This window comes from Tauraco erythrolophus, chromosome 1 (assembly GCF_009769465.1).
Source record: "Tauraco erythrolophus isolate bTauEry1 chromosome 1, bTauEry1.pri, whole genome shotgun sequence".
NCBI classification, from domain to species: domain Eukaryota; kingdom Metazoa; phylum Chordata; class Aves; order Musophagiformes; family Musophagidae; genus Tauraco; species Tauraco erythrolophus.
Genome location: NC_141465.1, coordinates 102,331,904 through 102,343,827, shown reverse-complemented (window position 1 = coordinate 102,343,827; position 11,924 = coordinate 102,331,904).

The following is an 11,924-nucleotide window of genomic DNA, read 5'->3' as shown; positions in this document are numbered from 1 at the left end:
TGCTTTGGCTTTTATTACCTAGAATATGTAATCTCATATATTAGATTATTTTACCTATGAATTATTTTAAGATATACCTAGTTTAAGATGACCTTTCTGCCATGAATAGGGTATCCCCGAAGGAGGACGCACAGGCACAGGAGAACTAGCCAGTACCATGTCACTGCAGTGCTGGAGTGCCTCCGTACTGGGCAGCACACAGCTACAATCGAGGGTAAGTCATTGCAAGAAAGGCTGCAGAAAATTCTAATTCTATATCCTAGTTTCAAGTAGCGCACATAAAAGGATCAAATTTTAGACTTACCTATGCTATGACAGTGCTTTGACTTTGCACTTGTCAGGCTGGAATCACAGACAGGACACCAACTTCTACCACTGTACATTGAGAGAGTGCAAAACTAGGCTCTGGATTAGGTTTTAGTAGCAAATCCTATTTTTATCTCCCTAGGCTGATGTGTCCAGAGTACAGAAAATTCTGGTCTTGCTGAGTCCAGGGGAACAGCTCATACCCTTCAAGTCAATTCATATTCTTTCTTTGGATGGTACTGAAGCACTCAGAAATTTTCAGACTGAAAACCTCACTGAAAAGAAAAGGTATAAGATAGAATATGACATTGAATATCTGGGTAACTAATAGTTATTTTGTTACTACATCTCTTTTAGTTTAAGGTTTCCAGTATTTGTTCTGAATACTGTATGCCACATTCAGCCATGCAGATGCTGATGCATTAGTATTAAACTAAAATGATGAATGTCCAATCTTGTGTATTTCATTTCTTCTCTTTCAGCTCTCTTCACGTGCTTCCTGAATGCGCACCCAGGACTTCTGACCTGACTTTCAGAAATACCAAAAGACAGCTAGATGTGACTATGTCATGGAATACTGGCTTCTTTCCTATCAATAGAGAGGCCTCTAATTCTTCCTAGAAAATACTGGTAACTATCCCAATTAAATAACTTTTTTTTGTTATGCTTAATGCTATCTGAGGAACCAGAAGGTGAGCAGGAAAGGCATTCCAAGGAGACACGATTTGAGTAGTCTCAGCAAAGTTTTACACATTGCTTAAAAATATGTCTTTTTATATTTAAAAGGGAAAAAAAATCATTCAAAGCACCTCTGCTAATAGTTTGCTGCCTGGTTTGAGGCAGTTTAACCTTAAGGTGTGGCAAGCTCTGGAAACTTACTGTGACTCACAGAGTAATCACCAGCTACAACATAAAACACCAGCCTACACACAATTTTCCAACCTCATTCTGTAAATCTTTCACTTGAAAAGAAAAATAAAACAATTATCTCGTTTAGTTTGTTTTTAATCTTTATGACAAAAAGTAATATACTTAAGGAATATTATTCTTTCTTGAAAACATATTAAGATATTAAAGAAAATTGCAAACATGTCCTTGAAAATCTTATTTGAAAATCTACAATCCATTTCTTCATCCAAAATTTATTTTAAAGTGAAGTATAACATCTAAGACTCAGTATGCAAGCACAGAAAAAACTTGCAATATTTATGGCATTATTATTATTATTGACAAAAAAAGCAAGACTGAGACACAGATTTCTAAAAGACATTTTTAAAATCCCACAAAAAATATATTTTTTCTTTATCCTTCTAGACAGGATAAGGGTTATATTAACCCCAACCCCATTCCATGTGAATAATCTTTGTTCACAGGAATATTCCAAATGACTCTAGACACAGGACCAAATGAAGAATGCCATGAGTCCTCAATGGCCTCCCTTCACTAAGTTTCCTTTTCCCAAGTGGAAACCAAAATATCTGAGGAGTGAGAAGGTGGAAGGCAAGAAAGGCAGCATCTCACCCTACAACGGAGTCATGACTTGACTGGATGCACACCTGGATCTGGGAACTGCAAAGTGCTCCTAGAGGCTCTGTTCAAGACTTGATGTCTACATACATAGATACATAAATCTGTACACCCCCGAGTGAGTATGGATCCTAAGGCCACCCACAGAAAATACAAGTATTTTCCATTTACCAGAATGCAATCAAGTATCCATGACCCTCAAAACATAACTTTCTCTTCTGCACCTGCTCCAAATGCTTTTGCCAAGGTTTAAGGGAAGATGGGTCTGTTGGGGAACATCTCCATAGGTAATGGACTGTGGTGGTTAACCCTGGCTGGATGCCAGGTGCCCACCAAAGCCGCTCTGTCACTCCCCCTCCTGAGCTGCACAGGGGAGATGTGAAAGCCTCATGGGTCGAGGTGAGGACAGGGACAGATCATTTAACAGTTACTGTCATCAGAAAAACAGACTTGACTTGGGGAAATTAGTTTATTACAATCATATCTGAGTAAGATAATGAGAAATAAAACCAAATCTTAAAAACTCCTTCCCTCCACTCCTTCTTTCTTCCTGACCTCCTCTCCCCAAGTGGTGCAGGGGGACGGGGAATGGGGGTTGTGGTCAGTTCATCACATGTTGTTTCTGCCGTTGCTTCCTCTTCAGGGGGAGGACTCCTCACACCCATCTCCTGCTCCAGTGTGGGGTCTCTCCCACAGGAGACAGTCCTCCATGAACTTCTCCAACACGAGTCCTTCCCATGGGCTGCAGTTCTTCACAAACTGCTCCAGTGTGGGTCCCTCCCAAGGGGTGCAGTCCTTCAGGAACAGACTGCTCCAGTGTGGGTCCCCCATGAGGTCACAAGTCCTGCCAGCAAACCTGCTCCAGCATGGACTTCTCTCTCCATGGGTCCACAGGTCCTGCCAGGAGCCTGCTCCAGCTAGGGTCTCCATGGCATCACAGCATCCTTTGGGCACACCCACCTGCTCTGGTGTGGGGTCCTCCACAGCTGCAAGTGGATCTCTGCTCCACCGTTAACATCCATGGCCTGCAAGGGGACAGCCTGCCTCACCATGGTCTTCACCACAGGCTGCAGGGGAATCCCTGCTCTGGTGCTTGAAGCACCTCCTCTCCCTCACTGACCTTGGTGTCTGCAGAGTAATTTCTCTCACATATTCTCACTCCTCTCTTCCAGCTGCTGTTTTGCCATAGGTTTTTTCCCACCCTTCTTAAATATGTCATCCCACAGGTGCTACCACAATCACTGATGGGCTTGGCCTTGGCCAGCAGTGGGTCTGTCTTAGAGCTGACTGGCATTGGCTCTATCGGACATGGAGGAAGCTTCTGGCTTCTTCTCACATAAGCCACCTCTGTAGCCTCCCCCGTTACCAAAACCTTGCCACGCAAACCTGACACAGGCACATGCAAAAGGACTGGAGACATGATGAATGGATGTCTTCAGAACAAGAAATCTTTTCACTGCACTGAAGCAACTCATCCTGCTGAGAACTAAACTCTTAGGAACAACTGTGAGGTTCAATTTTGCTCTTCTCTATGACCTTGGCTACCACAAAATACACTTATTTTGAAAGTTTTTGGAACATAATGCACTGTAGTATTCTGTATCCCCTTTCCAGATTCCAGAATGAATGCAGTCATTTCCAATTCTCACTGTTTTATCTCTCCTCTTCCATCATTGTATTCCAAGATTTAGATGAATAGGTTTGAGAGGCAATTTCCTTTCAGGTAGGAGCCTCCCCCTATCTCGGCTTGACTTCCTTGACTGACAAGCCTTTGATTCCTGTCTTGGATAGCCTCTTCTTCCAGATTGCACCAAATGGAAGGGATTAATCAGTGCCAGAAAAAAAAAAAAAAAAAAGAAAAATGCAGAGCTTTCCACAAGTTTAAGGTCTTTTAAAACGTAGGAGATTTTCGAGTCCAACATCAACTGCCTAATTTTGGTAGGAAGCATGAGGTTACTCCAAAGAGGAGAGGCAACAAACCATGTATTTGTGGCATTCAGATTGGTGATATAATCTTGTAACTCCAAAACAGGAATAATTCGCACTGCCAAAAGCTACAGAATTATGTGTGATCCAGACGCTGGACAGAGGTGCACGGGCACAGCGGACTGATCTCTTCTAGTGATTGCTCCATCATATGCCAAGTTTATAGGCAAGGTACTATTGGAGCCCAGCACTTTCTAGATAGAAGCATAAAGACAAAGTTTACCAATGTACAGATGGGTAAGTATTAAATACACTAAATTGTCATTCTGATCCTTTTAGAGTCAATGTTTTTTTTTTCAAAAATCATCAAGGCTTTTCCAGCTGTGTGTTAAAATCCCAAGTGAGATTGCATGGCTGATTTAACAAAATTGCCTTCACAAGTGTGAAGCTGGTGCCTGCATGTGCAGAACCCCTAAACTAGCTGAGAGGCCACAAAGGCACTCAGCCTATGCATGTAATTGCTTTAACAACACAGACATGGTCTGCACAAACTGTATTTTGTCCTTTGATATTTACTATGCGAATGCTAAATGATAAGAGAAATGCAAAAAAAAAAAAAAAAAAGGCAGAAAACACAGAGGTTTTCCAAGCCTATGGAATGATTCGCATCAGGGTTTGGGCCCCAAATGCAAGAAACAATATTCTGTCTTGTTTTCAAACTATTTTTTTTTTTTTTTTTAAAAAGGGCAATTCTAAATTTGTAGATGGCATGGGGGTTTTCACTCTGCAGCTTCTCACACAAATTTTGCTTGTGGCCATCTTGAACGCCTACAGCTCCAGAGACACTGTAATTACCCCAACCCATGTGATGCAGAATGTGCTCTCCTCTGCCAAAAGATAGATGTCTTTTCCATATGGCAGTTTCCTAGCAGTATACTCCACATGCAATAAAGCTCATTCTGGATGCAGTAGGAGCACGACTGGCCAACGTAATAGGAAAGCTATTAATCTGGAGAATTTGCACGCTCTGAATTTCCTAGACATATTTAATATGAAGCTTACACAAACACTGTAAGAAATCAAGCTAAGCCATTCCTGCACACACATATAAAATTATTCATTTATGTTTGCTAGATGCAAGAATGCCACACAAACCACACTTTCAGTTAGAATAGCATTAAAGTAAATGTATTAATGTATTAAATAGGAATAAAAAAAGATAGACACCCCAAACTATAGGTAAATGCTTAAGAAAATTGAATCTGTAATCAAAATGAAACTTGCTTTGATGAAACATGATAAACTCCAAGGATTTAATACAATGATCATAAGGAAGGAAAACATGTGCCCAAAAGTCCCCCTGTCCTGAGCCAAAGAAAATACAGACAAAAGCAACAAACTACAGCTACAACAAGGAATCAAGAAATGTAAAGAAGCCCATGCAAATATTTACTGCTGGGCTTGAAGCAAAGCCAGTGGACATGACTATCAAACATGGACAAGTCTGGCCCAAAAATCCCACAACTCTGAATACTCTAACTGAGCAATCAAGATTTCCAGTTCAAAAGCGCAAATATTTTTAAGCGTAGTTAATATGCAAATGGTAACATATTTATTTTGATAAATGCAATGGTAGTATGGCTTTCCAAAAAATTCATGGCTAAAAAAAAATACTCATCATGCTAAAATGAGGAAGCAGGCAATAGATCTGTTGGTATATAATATCTGGAATTAGATATGCAATCTAAATAGGGCTGCGTTGCCTACATGGACGAGTTCCATCCAAGCACTTCTGACTATCTCTTGTCCAGATTTTAGGTTCATGAAAAATTAAGACGACCTAAACAAGGCAGTGAGTAATTTTATAGGCGCATGTTTGCTTTACTAGCAACGGACAATGGGAGCAAAGTTTTATCACGGATGCTAGATAAATCCATGCAATCTCAGTCACTGAGCAGAGAAGTTATTTTTTGTTTTAAATTTCTAAGACTCAAGCTGCAAAACATCAAGTGAAACTGAACAGTTTTAGTAGCAAAAAAAAAAAAAGGAGTGACTAAGGAGCATTTGCGAAAATGCTAAAAATAATTACATCCCATTCGTAAGTGCACACGCAAATATGTAAGAGGGCAGAAAATGTCCCGTTTAGGACATTTATACCTCTGCTTATATCTGAGAATCTGATTTTTTCAAACATGCAATTGGAGAGTTCAAGCTCCAGTTGAAAAAGTAGTTATCTCTGGGAAAAGTGACAAAGAACTGACAGAAACTCTGACCATTTTCTCACCACTTTCAAAACATTATCTTTTTTTTTTTTCTTTTTGAAAGAAATGGCATCTTTCTATCAAAAACTACAGAGAAATGTGTGGGGTTTTTAAAAGACTGAAAAGGATATGTAGCGTATGAAACATTAACATTGTTGTGCATGAAACATTTAAATTGATGCCTAATTATTCATTTATTCAAATGTTCGAATTTTGACCAGTAAGCAAAAAGAAAGAAAAATAACAGCCATTCTTTGCCCAAGCTTCCTTTGGATGCACATTCATCTGCTTGTTTTGAAAAGCTGTCCATAAATCCAGTCCAAGTGGCATTGTGGCTCCAGGGTTCCTAGAAGTAAGAGATAACAAAACACTCCTAGATCACCCAGTTCATCTCACTGCTAATGTCAGACAAAATAACAACAAAATAACAGCTCTTACTGCCAGGAAGTTTCTCTCACCAGCTACCAATGGCATTTTCTTTCACTGTTTCACTCCCTCATGCACAAGCCTGAGTTATTCTCTCTTTCTCCAATATTCCACCCACCCAGCGACATGTGGCCGTAGTGTAAAGCTACCATCCACTGGGCACCCATCTGGTGAAATAATGCTACTGTCAACCTCAGGCATTCAAGAATCACAAGGAAGGACCCCAAAATAATGATATCCTCAAAAATATGAATTTTTAAGAAGTTATGCATTTGAGTTCTCCTTTTTCAACCCTTTAGGCTTTTGGAGTTCACAGTTTAAAAAGCATTTTTATAAAGCTGTAAGGGCTTGGACTTTTTTATGTGTTTTGGGGTTTATATAAATGAAAGCTTTGATTTTGTGCATTTATTCTATTGAAAGATTAGACTTATAAAAGTAAAAAGACATGCATTTTTAAGATTTGCAAAATATTTGTAAGTTTTGGCAGCATCTTACCCCTTTTCTACATTTTCCCCAATACTTCTGTATTTATCAAGAAATAGCGCCTTGTCCTTCCGGCAGATAAAAGGACTGAGTTTATGATTGCTGCCATAGACTTGTCACCTTACCCTGCATTTCCGAGACTCACATTTACTGCAGAATTGATTTCCTGGGAGTTTCCTGCATCCGGGAAGGGAGAGGGAAGGCGGCTGCCGACCTGTCGTGGGAGGCACGGTCTAGTCCCTTCTCCGTGCAGTTCTGATTTTACTAAAATAGAGGAGTCATTTGAGCTTGTGTCCGCCTTATCCCAAGCTGTCTATCAGCTGCCGGTCTCTAGACCATAACCCACCACCTCCCATTTTATTGAAGACGTTTATTTTCCTGTGAGCGCAGAATGGAAACAACAATTGAAACCTCAGAAGTTGCCACACAGCGAATTTTTCTGGCAGCTCTGTTCACATGGGAATTTTCAAAGAGCCTTTAATAGTCTCGAATCCAAAAATATTCCCATGAATTTTTGACTTTCATCCGCAATGGTCAATGGTTTCCATGAATTGCAGTGCAGGAGTAAGTCTGTCCAGAGAAAGATGACTGTTTGCCTTCCCAAATCTTTGAAGAAATAACTGAAAGAGCCGCTTCTGAAGAGGGTTGCCGTCTCTGCTAGCTTCCAACGAGAAGAAATCCTATCCCGCTGTCTCAGTCAGGATGATTCTTCCCCCTTTTCTATGTGCGTTCCCAACAAGGAGGAAAAAGTCAGCAGAAAACCACGTTTGGATGCTAGCTTGATCCAAAAGCGTCATCTGGGTGGCAGGAAAGAGGAACTGAGAGGGGACAGGGAAACAGCCAGGCAAGAGAGAGCGGGTTTTAGGGACGCGGGGATGCGTGAAGCAAGAAAACAGATTGCACAGGGGAAAGCGGCTGGAGCTCCAACAAGAAGCGAGTGGAAGGATTTGGTAGGGGCAGGATCAAATAGCCACAGCAGCTGAGGAGTGACAGCAGACTGAAAGGGCAATGCTGGAAGAAATGACAGATTCACAATCTTAATTACTAGCTGTGAATAAGATCTTCTTTCCTAGAGAGCTGGTGAGATGGCTGGACCTGCCTGGATGTGTTTCCCAGGCACTCTCTAGGCAGGCAGAACGACAGCAGCATGCGTTTGTTCATTTACTTCTAATATCCTGGATTTTAAGGCTTATCTCCGAATATCTGAAGGAGGTAACAGCGAAATGACAAGTCTGAGGATGCCTAAATGGCAGTTTCAGTTTGTTTAAAATACCTGCATGCCAGCTGCTGTTCAGACGAGCCCTCAAGTGTTCCAGCTGGAAACATTATCTGAACTAGGAAAGACAGAGGTTCTTGGGAAAAAAATAAATTTCTTTTAATGGGAAAAAAAAATGTGTTTCAAACTTTTAGAACCATGAGCTGGAACTTCAGGTGGGACATTACGGGATCCTGGAGTGCAGAAAAGATCTGTTATAAAAGACAAAACAGGGATATCTGATACAATGAAGTGGCAAGGGTCATATTTTGCTGAGCAAAACAACCTTCCTTCATAACCAAAAATTGATTTTTGAATAAAATATCAATGTGTACAGGAAAAATCTACTGCATTCCACCTGGTAACTTCATTAAGTCAAGAGAGTGACCACTGAGGCTTGGTAATGACTTTTTACTATTCTCCACCTCCTGTTAGAAGAGATTAACATCAAGCTAGGAAATTACACTTACTTGCATCAGAAAACCTCATTCACATACCAAAATGTCAGAGCACATCAGAAAACCCTGAATTGCACAAAGCCACAAGTGGCCTACTGTGTATTACATTTTTACTATGATGAATTAATACATAGTGGTTTTCTCTATTTGTTTCCTGTTCAGGGCTGTCTTTAAAAAAATACTCACTTGTTTTGCTTAAATTACTGGAGGGAAAGGTCTTGATTCCACCCTCAACAGAATTTGAAGGGCAATAATAGCATAGAGCACGAAGTCAAGCAGCAATATACTTCAGCTCTACTTCTTTCATTTCAATGCACTTAAAGTGAGGAGGTTCTCAATATGAGCAAAAGAGTTTGGGAATTTGCACCATTTCTACTACATCAAATATCAGCCCTTCATGGCATTTGAAACCTGAGGATCCAGTTTGACCTAAGTTGGTACAGGGAGATGACTGGAAATGCTCTCATCAAAGGTGGCTAGCTGTGGTCAACAGCTGGTGTGCTCAGAGCTTTTAGAGGCAATGAAATATAACTCATCAGTAGGTGGTGTGGGACTTCTCCTTTCTTAGTATATCAGTATTTGGTTTTATATTGCAATTTGACTTATGCTCTTGTATTTCTAACATTGGGAATTGCCTAAGCAATGCAAGGGTGTTCAAGGGAAGATGCCATCTGTAGCAGTGTGTCCTGTATTAGAACAATGTTACAGTAAGATGAGATGGCAAACTTTTCTGAGAAGAGGATTTCTGCTCTTAAATGTCTGTAAAAATGACTTTGTGCGAGCACACGCTTGCCCTTCTCCGCATTACATGTAAAACTGCTTGTGAACGAGTGCATATGACATTGAGACAGAAAGACCCTTTTAAGAAGGGACTGCACATTGCTGATTTTATAGCATCATTTGTCAAAGCTGAAGCACAATTTAAGGGCAATGACTTCACACTGATTTGAGAATTCGGATTCCCTTGAAATTTATTTTTTTGCAGAATAATTTTTAAAAAAGAGATGGGAGGAGGAAAAGAAGTAAAAGCATCTTCCTGTTATACTACTGTGAACAGCGCATTTTCATCTTCACATGCAAAAAAAAAAAAAATCTTGGCACCATTAGGCAGCCTGAGCTCATCTCCCAGCAACTAAGTTCAAAGTTATCAGCAAAGCCTATAGGCTGTCTGGTCATGGGGGACACATTTCTGAGAAATGTGGAAGAATTTTGAGGAGTCCTAGTTGAGTGACAGATATCCTGCCTCAACATCATAACTGTAGGTTTGGACTTGTGAAAGCAGTGTCGAGTCCCACAGCTCTTGACTTTCCCTCAGATCAACAAGGATTCTTATGGAAACGCCACCAACAGAAGCCATCCCAATCCTAAATTCATTTCAATATATTGTTGCCCCTTTAAGTCACTTCAAGCCAGTCCTTCCAAACTGAAGTGCATCAGATGAAGTTTTAAAAGGGTGGTGGAGCTTTCCATCAGCCATGGCCAATCATTCAGATGAATGATTCTTCAGCCATATGTCTGCTCTGGTACTACCAGACCACTCAGTTTCTTGGCAAGTGGTTAAGCAGCTGGCAAACTGTTTTGCACATGCAGTCACCATTCATAATAATATTTTTCTTGCTATTATTTCTATTACGTCTAATCCACTACTATTTGGTTCATCCACTTACTGCATCCTACTTTTAGCAAAGTTTATAGGCTGAGGGCTCCTTTTGCATCTCACATGCATGATACACACAGCAAAATGAGGTCCTGTTTCGATAGCAGCTGCTGAATGTTACAAATAATAGCAAAAATATAACTGCTGCTACTATTTGACATGACCTATTTCCAGATAGGAAATGGTCTATCATAGTATAATTGAGAAGATAACCCATTATTAACTCCTGTCTCCAAAGCTTCCAAGAAGACTGATTATATGGTTCACCCTGAAACACTGCAATTTCACTAGCATATTTGTTGGAGGCAATTATAATCTATACAGTACTTCATAGATCTTGGAATACAATAGCTTTCAATGGAGTAAATGGCTTGCATGCCCTGATCTCAAATGAAATGTGAAACTGCTATATCTTCAGAGGTTACCAACAAATCTCTTTCTCCTGGGTAAACAAAGAAAATCATGATGAGGAGAGAAAAAGAAAATATTTTGAAAACTTGTGAGCCCAGTTGCTCTCTGCCAACAGCTATGCAGACACTGGGGCTGACTTGTTGCCAGAGTCAGCACACTAGCTCAAAGTCTCACGTTCTGCAGGCTTAACGATGAAAATGGAAAAATGTTTCCCTTCTTGCTGCCTTCAGCAGATGACCCTAGCCTACAAGGAAGCCAACCCAAGCATTTGCAGCAGCAATTTGTTAAGTTTTCGCTCATTAAAAACTTTGCCAGAGCTTTACTCCATGACCTGAATGACTGGCTGACGGAATGCCTCTTCCCAGACTGAGGAGGGTGAGCCAGAGAGGAGATACTCTCTGTTAGCCTCATGTCTTGAAAGAGCAAAAGGAGGGTTTTCCACTTCTCGCCAGACAAAGCTACGATGGAGAACTGCTGACCTGCTCACAAACACTGGGGGCCACCTGGGGCAAGGCACGGGGGTGCAGTTCCACCAGTGCAGCAGGCAGTTCATCCCTTGGATGCAGGTGATGAGGACCCTGGTATATTGCATTTGGAAGACACTGAAGAAAAAGCAATGCCCTAAGGAGCTACAGAGTTGTATTTTTGTCTTCTCTACTCTCAACATCTCTTCCCCCAACTTTCATGGGCTTCGCTGTGCAGTAGTGTTGACCAGGAGGGCTAGGAGACCAGCAGTGCAGGCAGGCTCACGGTATTGACATAGCAAAGAGCAGGTCCGAAAGCAAGGCCCATGCCCTGACTTTCCAGTCCTACCTCTAGCACCAGGCTGAGAGATAAAAGCCTGCCCAGCATGGCTCCCAGGGGAGGAGCTGGCCCTCAGGAAAGGATTTAAGGCTCTGGACCCCAAGCAGGTGGAGCAGTCAATGTAATCAGTTGCTACACACTTGTTGAGGTGATCAGGGTTCATAAAACCATAGAATCACAGAATGATTTGCATTGGAAGGGACCTTTTAAAGATCATGTAGTTCTAACCCCTCTGTCAAAGGCAGGGACATCTTTCACTAGATCAGGTTGATCAAAGCACCCTCCAACGTGACCTTGAACACTTGGCTGGAGAGAAGCCCTGCAGAGGGATCTGGGGGTGCTGGTCGAGAGCAGGATCAACGTGAGTCAGCAGTGTGACCTGGCAGCCCAGAGGGCAAACTGCATCCTGA